The 18060-nt window shown below is 47.9% G+C and overlaps 1 protein-coding gene across 1 annotated transcript in view; it reads right to left on the minus strand.

Moving 5' to 3' along the window:
* SFXN5 (sideroflexin 5) overlaps positions 1 to 18060 on the minus strand; it is a 1920751-nt gene that overhangs the window by 806698 nt on the left and 1095993 nt on the right. The gene's annotated exons all lie outside the window — the stretch shown is intronic.

An 18060-nucleotide genomic window follows, 5' to 3' on the forward strand; every position in this document is an offset into this window, starting at 1 on the left:
AAGACAAGGAAGAGGAGGACTTATCGAGAGGCAGTCAGCCCTCAGGCAGGAGAGCCCCGAGCAGCTGAAGGGGTGACTCTTTACGAGTCGGGATGGACAAGCCTCCAACCTTTATCGCTGTGAAGTTAGCAGTGGCGTGACCTCCAGGAGGTGGACCGAGTGGTCCAGGAACAGCACAGAGACTGCTGTAAGTAGAACGGTGCCACAGGGCCACATTGAGACGAGACTGGAGGAAGAGAGATCTGTTGGACCACGCATGAGTGGCCAGTCAGCCAGAGACCCCGGGAAGTACTGGAGATGCACCACAACCACAGTTCATGTAATAGTAATTGCAGAAGACCCGGGTCGGGTCCAGTGGAAAGCTTAAATCCGATAAGAAGGCAAGCATTGCTCATAAGTAATCTCCCTCGTCACAGTGAATCCCAGAGAACCAAGAGTCCAGCTTTGCTCGGGAGTAATCTTCCTCATCACAGTAGTGATACCCAAAGAACCAAGAGCCAAGTATTCCTCGGGAGTGATTTCTCCCGTCACAGTAGTGAGACAAAAAGCCTCAAGAATCAAGTATTCCTCAGGAGTGATCTCCCTCGTCAATGTAGTGAGACACACAGCCTCAAGAATCAGGTATTTCACATGATTGAGCATCCTTGTCACAGTAGTGAGACACAAAACTTCAAGAATCAGGTATTTTTCGGGAGTGTTCTCCCTTATCACAGTAGTGATACACAGAGCCCCAAGAGTCAAGTGTTCCTCGGGAGTGATCTCACACATCACAATTATGATACACAAAGCCTCAAGAGTCAAGTATTCTTCGGGACTGATTGCCTAGAAAATCAAGAGCTAAGATTCCTCTGGAACAATCTCCCTCGTCCGAGTGGTGACACAAGAAAATATATATCTCAAGAGTGCCTCGGGAGTGAAATTCTTTGTTGCAGTGGGAAACTCAGCATGCGTCAAAGATACCAGAAGAATCAGGAACTGTCATGTAATAATCTCCTTAATAGTCAAGATATAAAAAGTCCTGATAAAGCTACAGCCAGAAGGGGTAGATTTGATAAAGTCTTAACTCTGTTGTTCACAACCCCATGGGAGGAACTAAAGAGACTTCTAAAGACTTTTCTAAAGTACTATCAAGGAACAATCATCAGAACTCTATTGGATAGACTAGGAGAAAAGAGACAGTCTCCTGGTCTAAGCATTTTTGGTAAATCAGACCTAACCTATTACAAGAGACTGTTGTTAAGTCAGCCCAGACAGGATTCTTTCACCAGGAGATGGGAGCCATTCTCCTGGTGGCTTGGATTAGAAGTTCATCGAGCCATTATCTTTTTGGTTCATTTGTTAGAGGTAGGGGCAGAGTAGTAGGTTTGGACAGAGGACGGTATTTTGGTATCTTTTGTCTTACATCCTGATGTGCATCCGAGTTGTCCTGTGTTGAGGTAGGGATACCCCCTCTAGGATTGGGGAGAGGTAGGTTTTCCTCCTTATTTTGAATAAAACTCTATAGCCAAAATTATATCATCTTATCAGCCTCCTTACTCCATCCCACCACACATTCTACCCGATCCTACCACTAATATAATCAACTTAAACGGGGCCGAGGGAATGGCTTAATTCCCCTAGTATTCTGGTCTCTTCCAAAATTCTCTATATCAATGTCTCTCTTTGTTGGGTTTGTTTCATAACATTCTAAACCTGCTTGTAAAGATCTAAAAAGACTAAATACAAAAGACAGAATGAGACATTTGGTTGAATTTCCGCCAAATGAAAATTTTGACAGCCCGAAAAATGTGGCCAAATGCCACACTCTGTGACATTATAGTGAGCAGGGGGGTTTGCGGGTGTGTCCCTGCACCCTTGTTCACTTTAAAGATAGCTGGAGTTGCGGGTGTGTTACCTGCACCTCTTCGCATAAAGATTAAAAACATTTTTTTCAACCCAGCGCCATGTGATGCCGGTTCCCGATCACGCAAGTGGATTGGAACAGGCGTCACTGGGACGGGGCGAGTCGGCGACACACAGCGGAGTGTGCCGCTGGCGGCTAAATAAGGGGGTGGGTGGGATCAGGTTATCCGAAATGGCTGCAGAAGGAAATATCGAATGTTATTTTCTAACAAATAATATTCGGTTATTTCTTCCTCTGTCATTTTGGATAATGACAATTCACACAAATTCTACCTGCTGACCTCCCATTGTTTGTTAATCTAGACTTTCTCAGCTTGGATGTAGTTTGATCCAATTTGATACCTCCCATCTCCTGGGGTCTCTCTCTCTGTAACTATCTAGTTCACTTGATAGTCTTATTTCCTCTCCGTTATTACAGATTTGATCGCATACATTCTCCACTCTTTACCCCTGAACCCATAGGGTACTTTCCCTTATTTCACTGGTTTTGTTCGCTGTCATGATCTATTTCCCACTCAGGGTTAATCGTTATGCTCTTTATCTGCTTTGAAGAAATCTAGTTTTGTATTTAATATCTTTTCAATATTAACGAGACATGTTTTTCTCTCTTTGTAATGTTGCCCGGTGGCCTCTCTCTTCTCCCGTTCCTGCCGTTAACTCTGTATGCAGTAGAACTTTGCACAGTATGGCATTTACTCAAATATTCCTCGTCTTTGCTTGTCGTCTCGTTTCCCATCTGCCATATACGGTTTCCAATGTTTAGATGTTTGTGCTCACATTGGCCTTCTCATTCAACGTGTCAGCAGTTTCCTGTTCTCGGCCCCCTTTCTGCTTTCTACGGGCACTGGCGTTAGGAAGCTGTTCACTCTCTCTTCTCTGATGGTCTCGGCGTGGCACGCACCACAATATTGGCGTGGTTCCTCCACCACCTCTTACAGGATTCCACTCTCCAGTTGCACAACGGCTTCTCTGTTGTTGTATGCGCCAGGTCTTTGGCATATCAGCCCGGCTTTCCGTGCCTACCCAAAAGTCGCCAGCTCTGTGCCTAATCTCAGGTCTACCTGGTCCAAGGTATAATAACGTCAGGGGACTTCCCCTGTGTACAATACTCTCTCCTCTTTCGTACTTGACTTTTCTCAGTTAAATACGCATCTTTTTATAAAGGGACATCATTTTTGGGTTGGTTTATTTGAGCATTGCTTTCAGCCAAAGATGCAGAGGTTACAATATTCTTTGCAGCGGATAGTCCCATAAAGGATACTATGGTATGTGGTTTAGGAGGTTTCTCACAGGAACAGGAGTCCTTGTCCCTTAAGAGGGCGCATCCCAGTGAGGTCCTACTTGCCCAGACCCCTAGGGAGGGTCTTGCAAAGCGGGCTCACCAGCCTCAAAGAGGGAGGCCCACCTTGGGGAGAATGAACGATTACTCTTGATACATCACATTTCTTAAAGGAGCATATTGTTTAGCCAGAGTGCTTGGACCGTGAAGAATGTATTTTGAACCAAAGTGATTGGAATGTGAAGAGTCTTCGGCACTATGGGTGTGTGTTCTTGAACCAGAGAGCTTGGACTGTGAAGCATTTGCCTCCTTATAGGACCATATTCTTTAGCTAGAGTGTTTGAACAGTGAAGTGTGTCCGCCGGAAAGAATGTGATTTTTATACAGATTGCTAGGACTGTGATGCAGCCAACTGACTTCTTTTAGGAGCCTTTTCTTTAGCCAGAGTGCATGGCCTGTGAAGGGTGTTTATTTAGCCAGAGTACTGTGGCTGTGATGCATCTGTCTCCTTATAGGAGCATGCTCCTTCGCCAGAGTGCTTGGGCTGTGATGCAACTGCCTTCTTTCAGGAGCCTTTTCTTTAGCCAGAGTACATGGACAATGAAGATGGTTTATTTAGACAGAGTGCTGCGGCTGTGAAGACTTTGCCCCATTATAGGTGTACATTCTTTAATCAGAACCCTTAAGACTGTGAAGCAGCGTCGTGCTATAGGAGCATGTTTTTTTAGCCAGAGTATTGGAGTGTGAAGCATCTGTCGCCTTACAGGTGTGTGTGATGAATCAGAGGTGATTATCACAAGAACCCTGGACGGGGCCCCTTCTCATGTGACAAAGGAAAGACAGACACTTCCTGACCCTGGGGATTGTGTTCTGCGGGAGCATCACATGAGGGGGGGCTCAGGTCAGGATAATTGGGAGAACCATCTAACTAAATTCCCTAGAGACCCTATAGTTCTGATGGCTGATTGTAAAATGGAGGGCTTTTATAACAAAAGCAACCACAACATTGGGGACTTCAAGTCCCACAATGCCATAGGTACTGGAACATGGAAGAGGGGCTCAGAGGCCCTAAACTGCTGTATGCTGTATCACAGTCGATGTGATTGGTAGTCTGGGGCCTTATCTGTCCTCCTGGGTCCTGGCCTTCTGTCCAATCGCCTGCAGCATACGCGCTCCCCCTGCATTTGCCTTCGGAGTCCACTGTTCTGTGTTGTTTCACAAGCCCTGCACCTATTGTTTTTTGGCTGGTGACCCCTGGTCCATCAAGTCGTCAATGCCTTTGAAACTGCATTGCTGGCACTTCCCCCTCTGTGGATCCTCTACCACTTACTTCCCCTTTCCTTTCTCCCTCTCTGCACTTGCATGCTCCAAATGTTCACAAGGCCTAATAGGACCGTTTTTGTATTTTATTCATCAATGCTATCATATTCCATTGTCTTACTGTTCCCTTGTTCCCTTTCCTTTGCCCTGTGAGCGCTTTGAAGCACAATTTCCTGATGTATAAGCACCTTACAAATACCCCATAAAATAAATAAATAAAATAAAATGCAGCCTAATGGTTTCAATGACCCACACCTGAGCGGGACGTTTGAATGTGTAAACCTCCTCAAGTGCAGACTATTAGAACAAGAAGGTGGAGTAGTTGCAGAGGTTATCAGCTGCAGTTGCAGCTGAAGAAGAAAGGAAACGGAGCTGCCAGAGCCGCTGCTATTTGTGAAGTGGATGTCTGTACTGAGAGGGTACCTGGAATTGATAGCCTTAAATGCAGGGATTGCACAGCAAGAAGCAATGTAGTTGTAGGCTTTCCTCTTCGAGAGAGATGCTCTCCTTATTGCTTGCAGTGTCTTGGTGGCTGGCGAGCACCGGAGTACACTAGGAGCAAAGAAAGTTACTTTCCCGATCAGCGTGGGCTGCAGGAAAAAAACGAAAGCAGTCTGCCGTGCAGGAAGCAGCAGAAGAGGCAACATGAGCAGCGGCAGCGGATCGAACGGACGTGTGTGCAGAAACGTCTGAGTTCACCTTTGTTGGGTAATCAAAGTATGCTCCATGATCGACCGCTGGCTGCTGATAACAATTTTGAATTTCGAATTTATATATGGAAGGCCTACTGGCTTATTAGGAACTTTGTAAAAAGACAAGGAAAGAAAGCCAATATTATTGCCAAGAGAAAGTTGGGGCAATATTGAAGCAAGCTAAATCTAACCACCATTGCCAAAGTAAAGAATGGGCTATACATCAAAAAGCATATAATCTACATTGGCAAGAGAAAGGAAGAGGTAATAGTTGACCAAGATATCCAGAAGCATTGCCTAAGCCAAAGAGGGCAAGTGTAATAAAGAAACATTGTCAGCAGTTATTTGAAGTGAAAGTGGAAAAACATGAGTGGCAGGAGAGAAGCCATCCTGGTAGAAAGTATCAAGGAGGAGAGTAGTATAACCTGCATTGTATGTGGAATACCACAGTCGAATAAAAAGAACCAATGTGTACCATGTCTTCCAGGAAGAGGTTGTGAATTTCGATGTTGTTAAAAGTCAAAGCCTTTTCCAAAAGGATTTCAGTAAACCTCACAACATAGTACTTGTAGTAGTGTTAGGAGCTTTAGTCCAGGCAGGTGAGTATACCAGGAAAAGGATTTTTTCGTGGTAGACATGGAAGGATAGCGGACCAGGAAGCAATCTTTGAAGTACTACATTGTGGTTCAAGTTTGTGAAGAAGTGTTTTATGAATTGTTGTGTAATTATCCTGACAAAACATGCAGAAGAATTGTGAAAGTGTAAAGCAACCACTGGAGGGGGGTGTCTGTACTCCTGCTCCCTATATGGTAGAGGAGTGGCACAGAGGACCCCAGTCAAGATTCTCTATTGTGGTAGCAATGGACGAGCAATCAAGGCCTAGCTTCTCAGGATGTGATGCAGGCTGGTTCTTAAGTACAGTGTGGTCCCCCGAGCACCCACAAAAGAATGTCCACACACTGTATTAGTTAAAACAAAGTCTTTATATAAATAAGATTCAGTGTTATATACACAATCATGTAAATACACTTTGTGCTCCGATAATTCAGTTCTAGGTGGTACCACTATTATACTGATTCCTTTAAAATTCATCAACTGTACTCAGTTCAAATAGCATACGAATCAACACAGCAAAACGATATCAACCATAGATTTAGGAGGAAGACAAGTTGGTTTGACAATTGGCGGAATACTGGCCTCGTTACCTAGACACAGTTCCGTGTGAGGATCCCCCCACCTGGGCAACCTGTAAATGAAGATACACTACAAGCCTAGTTCATATATTGTCTATTAGCGTCTTATCTACTTCAATAGTTCTGCAACCCAAATGCACATTGTGTTGTAGAGTTCTTCGTCTGAGATTCGACGGGCCCTTCTTGAGTGCGCTCCCTGTCAAGCAGGAGCCACGGGGCGTCGAACTTCCCGAGATGAAGAAAGGGTGAACATTGTCGTTGAGGCCGCAGCTTTGGTCCTTGCGGTGCTCGTTGACGAATGATGGAAAACTTCCTGCAACAGGGGAGGCGTGTGGTGCACCTCGACGACGATGGTTCGTTGCCGCAAAGAGTTAGTGTAGAACTTTGACACAGCAAGGGCATCGAGTCGTCGGCGAACGGGACGGGACTACAGCTGGCTTCAGTAGCTTTTTTCGGCATCTCTGAGGTCTTCAGGTGGTAGGAAACCCACCGGCAGACTCTCCTCGGTCGTCGGTGGCCTTGACTTTCTCCGGCAGAACAAAAGCGGTCGACGGTGATGAACAAGGGAGTCATTGGATCAAATGTTCTTAGGCAAAGAGTGCACGGTGGCTCCGGTCGGCGACGGCGGTCGCAGGCGGTGGACTGCTGTCCGATGCTTCTCTTCATTCTCCTCAGCGGTCTTCCTCTCCGGTCAGCAGCCTTTCGTAGGTCTGTCTATCAGGGAGCTTTGGCAAAGATCAGCTGGTGCACAATGGTCCCTCTTAGCTCGGGAAGAGGTCTCCTTACCAGGTCATCTCTTGGATCAGTTCTTGAAAACACAGCAGCTTTTCAGATTACAAGGAAGGGAACAGCAGTTCACCTTCTTCTTCCGGCTCGGTTTCGAGAGTAAGCATCAAGTATCAACTTCAGCTTCTGAACAGTTTCTAGCAGTGAGAGGCCCCCAAATATACTAGAAGGTCTCCCATTGATTCTGCTGGGTCACACTAAGGCAACCAATCACTCAGAAGGGCATTCAGGCAGTCAGTCAGCCAATCAGGCACACAGTGCATTCAGGCCATTCTTCTCCATCCAGACACTCACAACAAAGAATGTGGATTCGGACAAGCACTCTGCCATTCATCACTACTCACTGCATTTATACCAGTTTCGGGCAGGGCTGTCTCAGTCATTGTGTCACACACTAGATAATGGACACCCATAACACAGAATGCGTGTTCGTCACACACTCCAATCACCCAGGTCCCACCCCACGGTCATACCCACAACATACGGTCATACCGGCTGCAGCCAGTCTGGTCGGCACTTTCCAACACTACCATATATGGAACTTCCACCCAACAGCCAGTCAGGGGGAAGGGACAGAATCAGGGCTTCCCGGGATTTTGGGAATCCAAGGTAACAAGCGATGGAAGACAAGAGGCCACGGGGGCTATCTTGTTGCCATCAGGAATCCATCAATCCCAATGACAGGGCCTGGGCATCCCAAAATGGAGGACGCTCAGGGAACCTGTCAATTCAGCACAGAATTGTCACCCGCCGTACCCTGCTCTGTGGGCCACACACAGGTGCCCAAAAACATACACTAGGAGTACAGGGTCGTACTCTAACCCATGGGTGCCATAAGGGTATCCCAAGGGTATGTTCACCAAACCAAATACAGGAAGAGGCACACCGCCAGGAGTCCCACATGAACTCCTGCGCGGAAAACAAGTCAGAACATACATGATAAAAAGCAATAAAGGACAAGGATTCAGAGGCCCTTATCCCTCTGGTGCATTTCCAGCATCACAGCCCCCCCCCAAACGGAGGTTAGGGCCCAATCTCCCACGAGATTGACACCCTCATCCAGACCATCAACATACCTGCTGGAAAGGTCATCTGCATTATTATGCCTCTTTCCTGGTCTATGCTTTATGGTGAAGTCTAGCCCTTGCAGGCTAATGTACCACCTGAGCATTTTTGGGTTTTCGCCCTTCATCTGCATAAACCACTTCAAGGGCTTATGATCTATTTGGACCCTGAAGGTAGACCCCGTAATGTAGGGCCTAAAACGCCTAAGGCTTCAAACTATGCTAAAACATTCCTTTTTAACAGTAGCCCACCTAAGTTCCCTACCCTTGAGTTGTCTACTGATGAATATGATCGGATGTTCTCTTCCTTTGTCAACTAACTGGGACAAGACAGCACCGATTCCGGTGTCGCAGGCGTCGGTTTGAGCGAAAAAGGACTTGCTGTAATCAGGCGCACACAACACAGGTACCCTACACAGACTTTCCTTCAAGCCATTGAAGGCCCACTGAGAGTCTTCAATCCAATTAACCTTCCTCGGTTGTTTGGGCAAAGTCAGAGCTGTCAGGGGTGCAGCTATAGTTCCATAGTCTACCATGAATTTGCGATAATACCCAGTGAGGCCCAAAAATGCTCTCACCTGAGTTTGAGTAGTGGGAGTCTCCCAGCCCTGTACATTCTGTCCTTTACTGGGGAGAGGTCGGATTTGAGCCCCTCCTACCTCATGACCAAGATACGTGACTTTCCCCTGAGCTATCTGGCACTTGGTGGCCTTGATAGTAAGGTTAGCCCTTTTCAAGGCCTGGAACACTTTATCCAAGTGAGTCAAATGCTCCTCCCAAGTGGAACTGTAGATGGAGATGTTGTCTAAGTAGGCCACACAAAAGCCTCCACCCCACTGAGTGCATGATTGACTAAACGTTGGAAAGTGACAGGTGCATTCTTAAACCCAAAAGGCATGACTCTAAACTGGTAGAGCCCCCCAGGTGTTGAGAATGCAGTATTTTCCTTGGTATTGTCCCTCAGAGCTATTTGCCAATGGTGTCCACGACCTCATCAGCCCTGGGCAATGAGTGTGCGTCAGTTTTGGTGACGGCATGGACTCCTCGGTAGTCCACACAGAACCTCCAATCCTTGGTACCTGCCTGGGAACTTGCCGTGGGGACAAGGACCACTGGACTGGACCAGGGACTGGTTGAGGGTTCAATAACACCCAGATCCAACATCTTGGCGACCTCAGCCTGGATGTGGTTCTTAACTGTATCTGACATACGGTAGCACCTGCTTTTGACAGGCACACTGTCACCAGTGTCAATTTCGTTCCTACACCACGGTATAAGGCCTGGGGTCAGTGGGAACAAAGAGGCATACTACCGGAGTAAAGCCCTGCAGGCCCTCTGTTGCTCTGTCGTCAGATGTGAGAGATGCACTCCCTCCACTGAGCTATCCTGAGGGTTGCTATGCAGCAAATCAGAAAGGGGCTCACTCTCGTCCTCTTCTTGCTCGGAAGCCAGCAAGAGGCATGGGACTTCTGCTCGCCTATGGAAAGGCTTGAGCCTGTTAATATGGAATACCTGAGGGGCTACCCCAGGGACTCTCATGTCAACCAGATAATTGACTTCGCCCATCTTGGAGATTATCCTGAAGGGTCCAGTCCACTTATCTGCCAAAGCTCGAGACTTGTCCAATCGACTTGTGACGCTTTAAGGTCATGCCAGTACTTGTTCAACTCCTGGCTGGCCTCGAAATTCGCTGTCACCTGACCCATCATCTGTGTCATCCTCCGTCTGAGGCCTAACACATAGTCCCCCACTTGTTTGGCAGGACCTGGGGGGGTGGCTTCCAAACCTTCGCTGATCAAGCCAAGCAGACACCTCACTGGTGGCCAAAGAGTAACTCAAAGGGGATGAAACCAATACCTTCAGCTATCCCGCTGCAAATATATACCCTCTCGAGCTCTTCGCTCCTCTACTTCTAACTCCCTTAAGGCAAGTTGTTTCTCAAAGAAATGAGCCGGGGTAGATCTATGTCTTCGCCTGGGGCCTCCCTCTGGAACAGCCTCCTTGTCTCTCTGAATCCTGAGGAGAACCATCTCCGGTTCCGGAAGCACCTCAAGACCTTCCTCTTTGCACCTAACTTTGCTCCCCCTCTCCCTTGCTGATCTGCTCTCTTGGCACTGTGCACCTGGCCACCCTATGTGCCCTGGGCCCAGGTACCTGCTCACTCTGACACCCTCCTGCTCTGCCTCCCGGCCATCCCTTGCACTGGGGACTGTATCTGTACCCATACAGTCCCCCAACCCCCATTTCTTCTTTTATGCACTTATCAGACTTACCCAGTTCTGCTGCCGTAAACACAGCACTTGCCACACTGCTGGCTGCACTACCCCTGTTTATTGCTCCATTATCAATTTTATTTGTATTTATTATTATTTACATGTTCATCCTCTGCTCCGCACTTTCCACTCTCTGTCACAACCTCCAAATCAACAACACTTACTTCCACCAAAGCTAGGTCTTGGGCACACACAGTTGCACCTAGGCACTCCTATAGGGTTCATTCCCCCATCAGGAAAATGAAGAGCGAGACCAGTTGGATCCAGGCATGGGGCGTATGGCACCGATTGCAGGAATGGCCATCCAACATGGCAGGAAAGCAAGCCCGCAATCCATGGGAAGTAGCTGTCTAGTCTCTGGGTGTGGCTAAGGATGGCTGCTATATAAGCCACACCCAAACTCCCCTGCACGCTTCGTGATGAACTGTTCAGGCAGCAGCATACTCTCCGTGATCAGGCCAGAAAAACCGTCCAGTTTGGAACTCTCGCGCTTTTCCGAAGACTTTAGTTGCCATCATCGGGTACGCGGCCCTTCGGCAGCTAATCCGTCTGCAGTGCTGGCAAAGACAGCTGATCGGGTCCGCGGCCCATAAGAACACGCCCGCTCCAGCCCCGGGCCTCCGCTACTGTCTAGCGGTCCGCGGCCCCTCGGGAACACTCTCACTCCAGCGCCGGCCTCTGCTTCTGCACGCTTGACACGCCTCCACCAGCTCCGGCATCCTACAGCTGACCGGGCCCGCGGCTCTTCCTCATCTTTTCGCCGCACAGCAGTCTCACTCATCGGGAGGCGCGGCCCATCCGTAGGTATTCAAGAGCTGCGCTGCAATTCCTTCCACATCCCCCGCGCATAACGGAATCCTGAGGAAAGGGAAGGAAAGTAAATTACCGGCAAGATAGTCTGGGAAATGTTGCAGGACTCAATACTGAACTCAAGTTACAGCGGCCTGGGCTACTTACTGACCAATGGAGCAACTGGTGAACTGAATATAATTGAACTCTTGGTTACATGCCAGTGGGGCAACTGGTGCACTGACTAATGCTGAACTCTTAGTTACAAGCCAGTGGAGTAACTGGTGAACTGGACTTTTGGTTGAATGCCAGTGGAGTAACCGGTGAACTGAATATTGCGCCCCTGCTACGGATACAAGCAGGATGGAAAGCTACACTACTTATCCTACAAGGTGAGCATCCATACACACGCCAGGAGTAAGGGGGTCACAGTCAGAAGGGAAGTAGGGTGGTTTTCAACTACACAAGGCCTTACCATCTTTCTCTGTTTCCTCGTTTCTTTTAATAGACACATTTGCGTGAGAACAAGACGATAGAGGCCAGCTGAGGTTCCTGATACTCCTGCAGAGCCCAGGTGAGCGTGACTCTCTCCCCCTTCCATACACTTTTCCCTTTTCCCTTTCCCATGCACTTGCATGTTATCAATGTCAATGGACCTATTAAGATCATTATTTTGTGCTCCCCTGTCCTCCTCCCTTGCCTTGTCGCGCTCTGAAACACTTGTCTACGAGTGCGATACAAATAAAATATCATATCATTTCATACCCTCTTAAGGTACCTCTCTGTAAGAATACAGCAGGCATGGCAGGAGGAGATCCAATTTCCTCCTTAAGGGCTCTCCCAAAGCACCAAGCATGCCCTTGAGAGTTTTATTAAATCCCTCGACCAGACCATTGGTCTGGGGATGGTACGAGGTGGAGAACTTGTACGTAACTCTGTACTCTTTCCAAATTGTTTTCATGTCGCTCGACATAAAGTTGGATCCTCTGTCAGAGACAACCTTCTTAGGGAATCCAACACGGGTGAAAAAGCTCAGGAGCGCCCTGGCAACCACCTTGTTTGGTTAGTAATAGTCCGAAGGGGTATAGCCTCAGGGTACCTGGTGGCATGATCAACCAAGACCAGGATGTACCGATGTCCCCCTGAAGTGGGAGGGTCAAGGGGACCAACAATGTTGATGCCCACCCTCTCAAACGGTGTGCCAACCACTGGCAATGGCTGCAGTGGGGAAATGACATTGCCTCCAGTCTTGCCAGACAACTGACAAGTTGGGCGGGTCCTGCAGTGGGACTCCACTTCTACTCCCATACGGGGCCAGTAGAAATGGGGCGAGAGCCTCTGTTTAGTCTTCTTGGTACCAAGATGACCATCTAAGGGCACCTCATGCGCCAACTGCAGTAGGGAGGGCCTGTAAACCTGGGGTACCACCAACCTGTTGAGGGCACCAGGTTCAGGCTTAATGGGCACACTAAGAAGGGGCTCACCCTCCCAATAGATCCGGAATATCCTAGGCACTTCTCCTTGTGCCTGGGAGAGGGCCCGTTTCCACAGACCCTCGAGAGAGTGGCACTCTCTCTGACCCTTAAAGATGTCCGCCTGTGAGGGTCCCCCTTCAGCCAGCAGGCATTGAAGGTTGGGTGGTCCTCCCGGTTGAGAACCTCACCCGCAGGAGGGTCTTCTGCCTAGTCTCCCTCAGGAGTTGAGTTTGGGTTTACCACTGGATCCAGTCTGTCCGGAGCATGAATCCCAGTGGGTGCTGCAACAGCAGCAGGAAGAGTATGGTTTCCTTTTCGCAGAGGCAGCCTTCTTGCTCTTCCTTCTTTGTTGTGCCTTCGGTTTCCACGTCTGCGAGGGTGCCGCACTCACAGCCGGACCCGGTGTGACCTGTGATCGGGTGACTGCTGCAGCAGCCATGGGTAGACCATCCGAGATCATCCCCATTTCTACCAAATAATTTCCTAACAAAATGTTAGCAGGCACGTTGTCCTGAACCAGGACAGGAAGCTTCGCTGTCTTGTCTCTAAATGTAATGTTGACTAAGGCTACAGGCGATAATTTAGGAGGCCCACCAGATAACCTAATGGTTCTCAGAGGAGCTCCTACATAGTCCTCTGGCTTGAGCAGGGTCTTGGTCACCACTGACATGCTTGCGCCAGTCTCTATCAAAATAGTAGAAGGCTGGCCATTCAAGAGGACACTTTTCAAAAACCTACAGGTGTTCTGTGGGATTGTCGCCAGTACTTCAGCATACTGGTCCCAGGCTCCAAGGGACATTAGGGAAATCTCTACGGGAGTACCGAATGTGATTCGTGTAGAGGAGAGAGGGCAGTGGCCTCCACCTCAGGCATGGGGTAAGGGTAGCTCAGGCTGACAGCCTGGGCTCCAAGTGCCTTACCTTTATACTTGGGGTCACCCTTCTTGTGATCCAGAGCCCCACATATCCAACAAGTGCCAGGAGTGTGGGGTACGGTACTGGAACCACTGACTTATCCCCACTAGACTTTTGGATTTTAGGAGAGGAAGGTGTTGGATTACTCGACTGTGATGGCTTCTGGGACTCCTAAGACGTCTGAGAGGTAGGTCCCTTTTTCTTTGTCCTTGTCCTTCCCACTGGAGTCCTTAGGTGACACCCGGTGGGAGACTCACTTGTCAGCCAGCCGGGCCAGCTTAAAGGGGTCTAAAATGTTCTGGTCAGCAACATACTGATGCAGCTCCGGTGAACAGGCTTCCAAAAAATGCTCAAAAAACAAAAGGTGTGACAGTTCAACAAACATTTTCACTTTGTAACCATCAATCCACCCAATCATGTTCATGTGCGCAGCACTCACCCAGTCAACCCAAGACATATTCTCTCTTTTCTTACATTCCTGAACTTTTTAAGGTATTGAGTCAGTGCCTTGCCAACCTTGGAAATCAAAGCAGACTTCATGCACTCATACTGACTCCTTTCTTCCACACTCAGTTTCAGAATACAGTCATATGCACTCTGAGGCACTCTGCTTAACAAACACTTAGCCCAATCTCTTTCATCAACATCATGGATTGAACAAGCCATCTCAAATGCTTCAATCCATTGGAGGATATCAGAACCCTCTGCATACACACCCACCAAATCTTTCATAAACTTGGTGGCTGTGGAACTGACATTCAACTGGTTTCGCTTAAGTCTCCACTTTAGCTTTCTCTAGCTGGATTTTCTGACACTCGGTGTCCTTGTTCTTCAGTTCAAGATTCTTGTCTTTGAGTTCAAGATCCCTATCCTTAGTCCCCGATCCCTGGCTTTAAGGATCACTTGTGCCAAGTCCTCTTTCTTAAGCTCAGTTTCTATTTCCAACTTTTTGAATTCAAAGGCTAACTTTATCCTTAATAACTCAAGTTCCAGGGCATTCCCTGAAGAAACGTCGCTGGTGGTCGGAACAGAGGCAGCAGGAGTGGTAGAGTTCCCAGAATCAGATTCAGTTGCATTCCCCCCTTCAAGAGCTTCACAATCAGTCTGGTAGTCCACCAGGGCAGCTATCAACTGAGCCCTAGACCTATCCACAAAGTCCAACTCCCTGTCTTCACAAGCACTCTGGAGAGCCTCTAAGCTCATCCGAGTCAATTTACCATTTGCAATGGATTCCATTGCTTGTGATGTATTTATCTTGTACACAACTAAACCACAATAGAACAAAGTGTAGATGTTTTGTAAGTGGCAAGGTTACACACTGATTCTTAAAACCATAGGCATCCCACCGCTGCCACAAGTGTAAAGCAACCACTGGGGGGGGGGTGTCTGTACTCCTGCTCCCTATATGGTAGAGGAGAGGCACAGAGGACCCCAGCCAAGATTCTCAATTGTGGTAGCAATGGACCAGAAATCAAGGCCTAGCTTCTCAGGAGGTGATGCGGGCTGGTTCTTAAGTACAATGTAGTCCCCAAGCACCCACAAAGGAATGTCCACACACTGTATTAGTTAAAACACAGTCTTTATATAAATAAGGTTCAAGGTTATATACACAATCACGATAATACACTTCGTGCTCCGATAATTCGAAAATGGTAAATTTATACAGTTCTAGGTGGTACCACTATTACACGGATTCCATTAAAGTGCATCAACTGTACTGAGTTCAAATAGCATACAAATCAACACAGCAAAACGATATCAACCATAGAATTAGGAGGAAGACAAGTTGGTTAGACAATTGGTGGAATACTGGCCTTGTTACCTAGACACAGTCCTGTGTGAGGATCCCCCCCACCTGGGCAACCTGTAAATGAAGATGTACTACAAGCCCAGTCCATATATTGTCTATTATTGTCTTATCTTCTTCAATAGTTCTGCAACCCAAATGTACATTGTGTTGTAGAGTTCTTCGTCAGGGAATCGACGGACCCGTCTTGAGTGCGCTCCCTTTCAAGCAGGAGCCACGGGTCGTCGAACTTCCGAGATGAAGAAAGGGTAAACGTTGTTGTTGAGACCGCAGCTTCGGTCCTTGTGGTGCTCGTTGACGAATGATCAAAAACGTCCAGCAACAGGGGAGGCATGCGGTGCACCTCGACGACAATGGTTCGTTGCCACAAAGAGTTAGTGAAGAACTATGGCCCAGCAAGGGCGCCGAGTCGTCGGCGAACAGGACGGGACCATGGCTGGCTTCAGTAGCTTCGTCGGCGTCTCTGAGGTCTTTCGGTGGCGTGAAACCCACCGGCGGATTCTCCTCGGTCGTCGGCGGCCTTGTCTTTCTCCGGCAGGACGAAATGGGTCGACGGTGATGAACAAGGGAGTCCTTCGATCAAATGTTCTAAGGCAAAGGGAGCACGGCGGCTCCGGTCGGCGACGGTGGACGGCTGTCCGGTGCTTCTCTTCGTTCTCCTTGGCGGTCCTCTTCTTCGGTCAGCAGCCTTTCATAGGTCTGTCTACCAGGGAGCTTTGGCAAAGATCACCTGGTGCACGATGGTCCCTCGTAGCTCGCAGATAGGTCTCCTTACCAGGTCCTCTCTTGGATCAGTTCTTGAAGACACAGCAGCTTTCAGATTACACGGAAGGGAACAGCAATCCGCCTTCTTTCTCCGGCTCGGCTTCCAGAGTAAGCATCAAGTATGAAATTCAGTTTCTGAATGATTTTAGCAGTGAGACGCACCCAGATATACTTGGTCTCCCATTCATTCTGCTGGGTCAGACTCAGGCAACCAATCACTCAGAAGGGCATTCAGGCAATCAGGCACATGGTGCATTCAGGCCATTTCATTTTTCTCCATTCAGACACTCACAACACAGAATGTGGATACGGACAAGCACTCTGCCATTCAGCACTACTATCTACATTCATACCAGTTTTGGGCAGGGCTGTCTCAGTCATTGTGTCACACACCAGATACTAGAAACCCATAACACAGAATGCATATTCGTCACACACTCCATTCACCCAGGTCCCACCCCACGGCCGTATCCAAACACACAGTCGTTGGGAAGTCTCCAGCCAGTCTCGTCGGCACTTCCCCACACTAACATATATGGAACTTCCACCCAACAGGCAGTCAGGGGGAAGGGACAGAGTCAGGGCTTCACGGGACTTTGAAAAATCCAAGGTAACAGGCGATGGAAAGCAAGAGGCCACGGGGGCCATCTTGTCTCCATCAGGAATCCACTGATTTCAATGGCAGGGCCTGGGCATTCCAAAATGGCGGACGCTCAGGGCACCTGTCAATTCAGCATGGAGCTGCCACCAGCCCGTACCCTGCTCTGTGGGCCACACACAGGTGCCCAAAAACATTCACTAGGTGTACAGGGCTGTACTCCCCCCCATGGGTGCCATAAGGGTATCCCGAGGGTCTGTTCACCAAACCAAATACAGGAAAAGCGGCACTGCCAGGAGTCCCACATGAACTCCTGCGCGAAAAACAAGTCAGAACATACATGACAAAAAGCAATAAAGGACAAGTATTCAGAGACCCTGTCCTTCTGATGCATTTTCAGCATCACAGAAAGTACTTTTGTTTTCTTAAGAAGGAACTTTTATCTATACGTGGAGAGATAAAAACTTTGTACAGTTGAATCTTTGTCAAAGTCCAAGTGAAAGACTTTTGAAGTAAGAAGAACTTTATGATGAGAAGTTAGCTACAAAAAAAACTTTCTTATCTGAACCTTTAATGGAACATTCTGCTTTGAATCTGGGGAAGGGTATCCAACCAAGGTTACAAGGGTGCACAGTTATTAGGATTATGTTAAATATAACTATTATTTAAATTATAATTGAATTGCCATGTATTACGTTTGTGAGTTTCATCTATGTATAAGTGTGAGTGTATAGGTGTGAGGAACAGATTCCTCTTGTTAGAATGTCTTCCTTTAATTTCATTTTGATAGGCAGGGAAATTCTCTTTAGGTTAGGGATAGTGAGGCGTTTGTCAAACCCTTTTGAGTTAATAAAAAGGCTACTTGTGTAAAATCTTTACCAAATTATCCACCTCACATTTCGGACTCCTCGCATGTGTGTTCCTTAGACAGAAGAATTTGCCTCTCTTTAGGGGCCCTTTCTTTAGCTAGAGTATGTAGGGGTGAGGGTGTCTTTGTGAGCCAGGGTGCTTGGGCTGTGAAGAGCCTGCCCCATTATAGGCGTGCATTCTTTAATCAGAGACTTGCACTGTGAAGAATCTGCCTCCTTCTAGGAACATTTTCTTTAGCCAGAGTGTAGGACTGTGAAGTGTTTGCCCCCATTTAGAAGTGTTAGTCAGAGTGGTTGGACTGTTAAGCATCTACTTCCTTATAGAAGTGTGTCA

The sequence above is a fragment of the Ambystoma mexicanum genome, chromosome 6q (genome assembly GCF_040938575.1).
Source record: "Ambystoma mexicanum isolate Mex_15411 chromosome 6q, UKY_AmexF1_1, whole genome shotgun sequence".
Lineage (NCBI taxonomy): Eukaryota > Metazoa > Chordata > Amphibia > Caudata > Ambystomatidae > Ambystoma > Ambystoma mexicanum.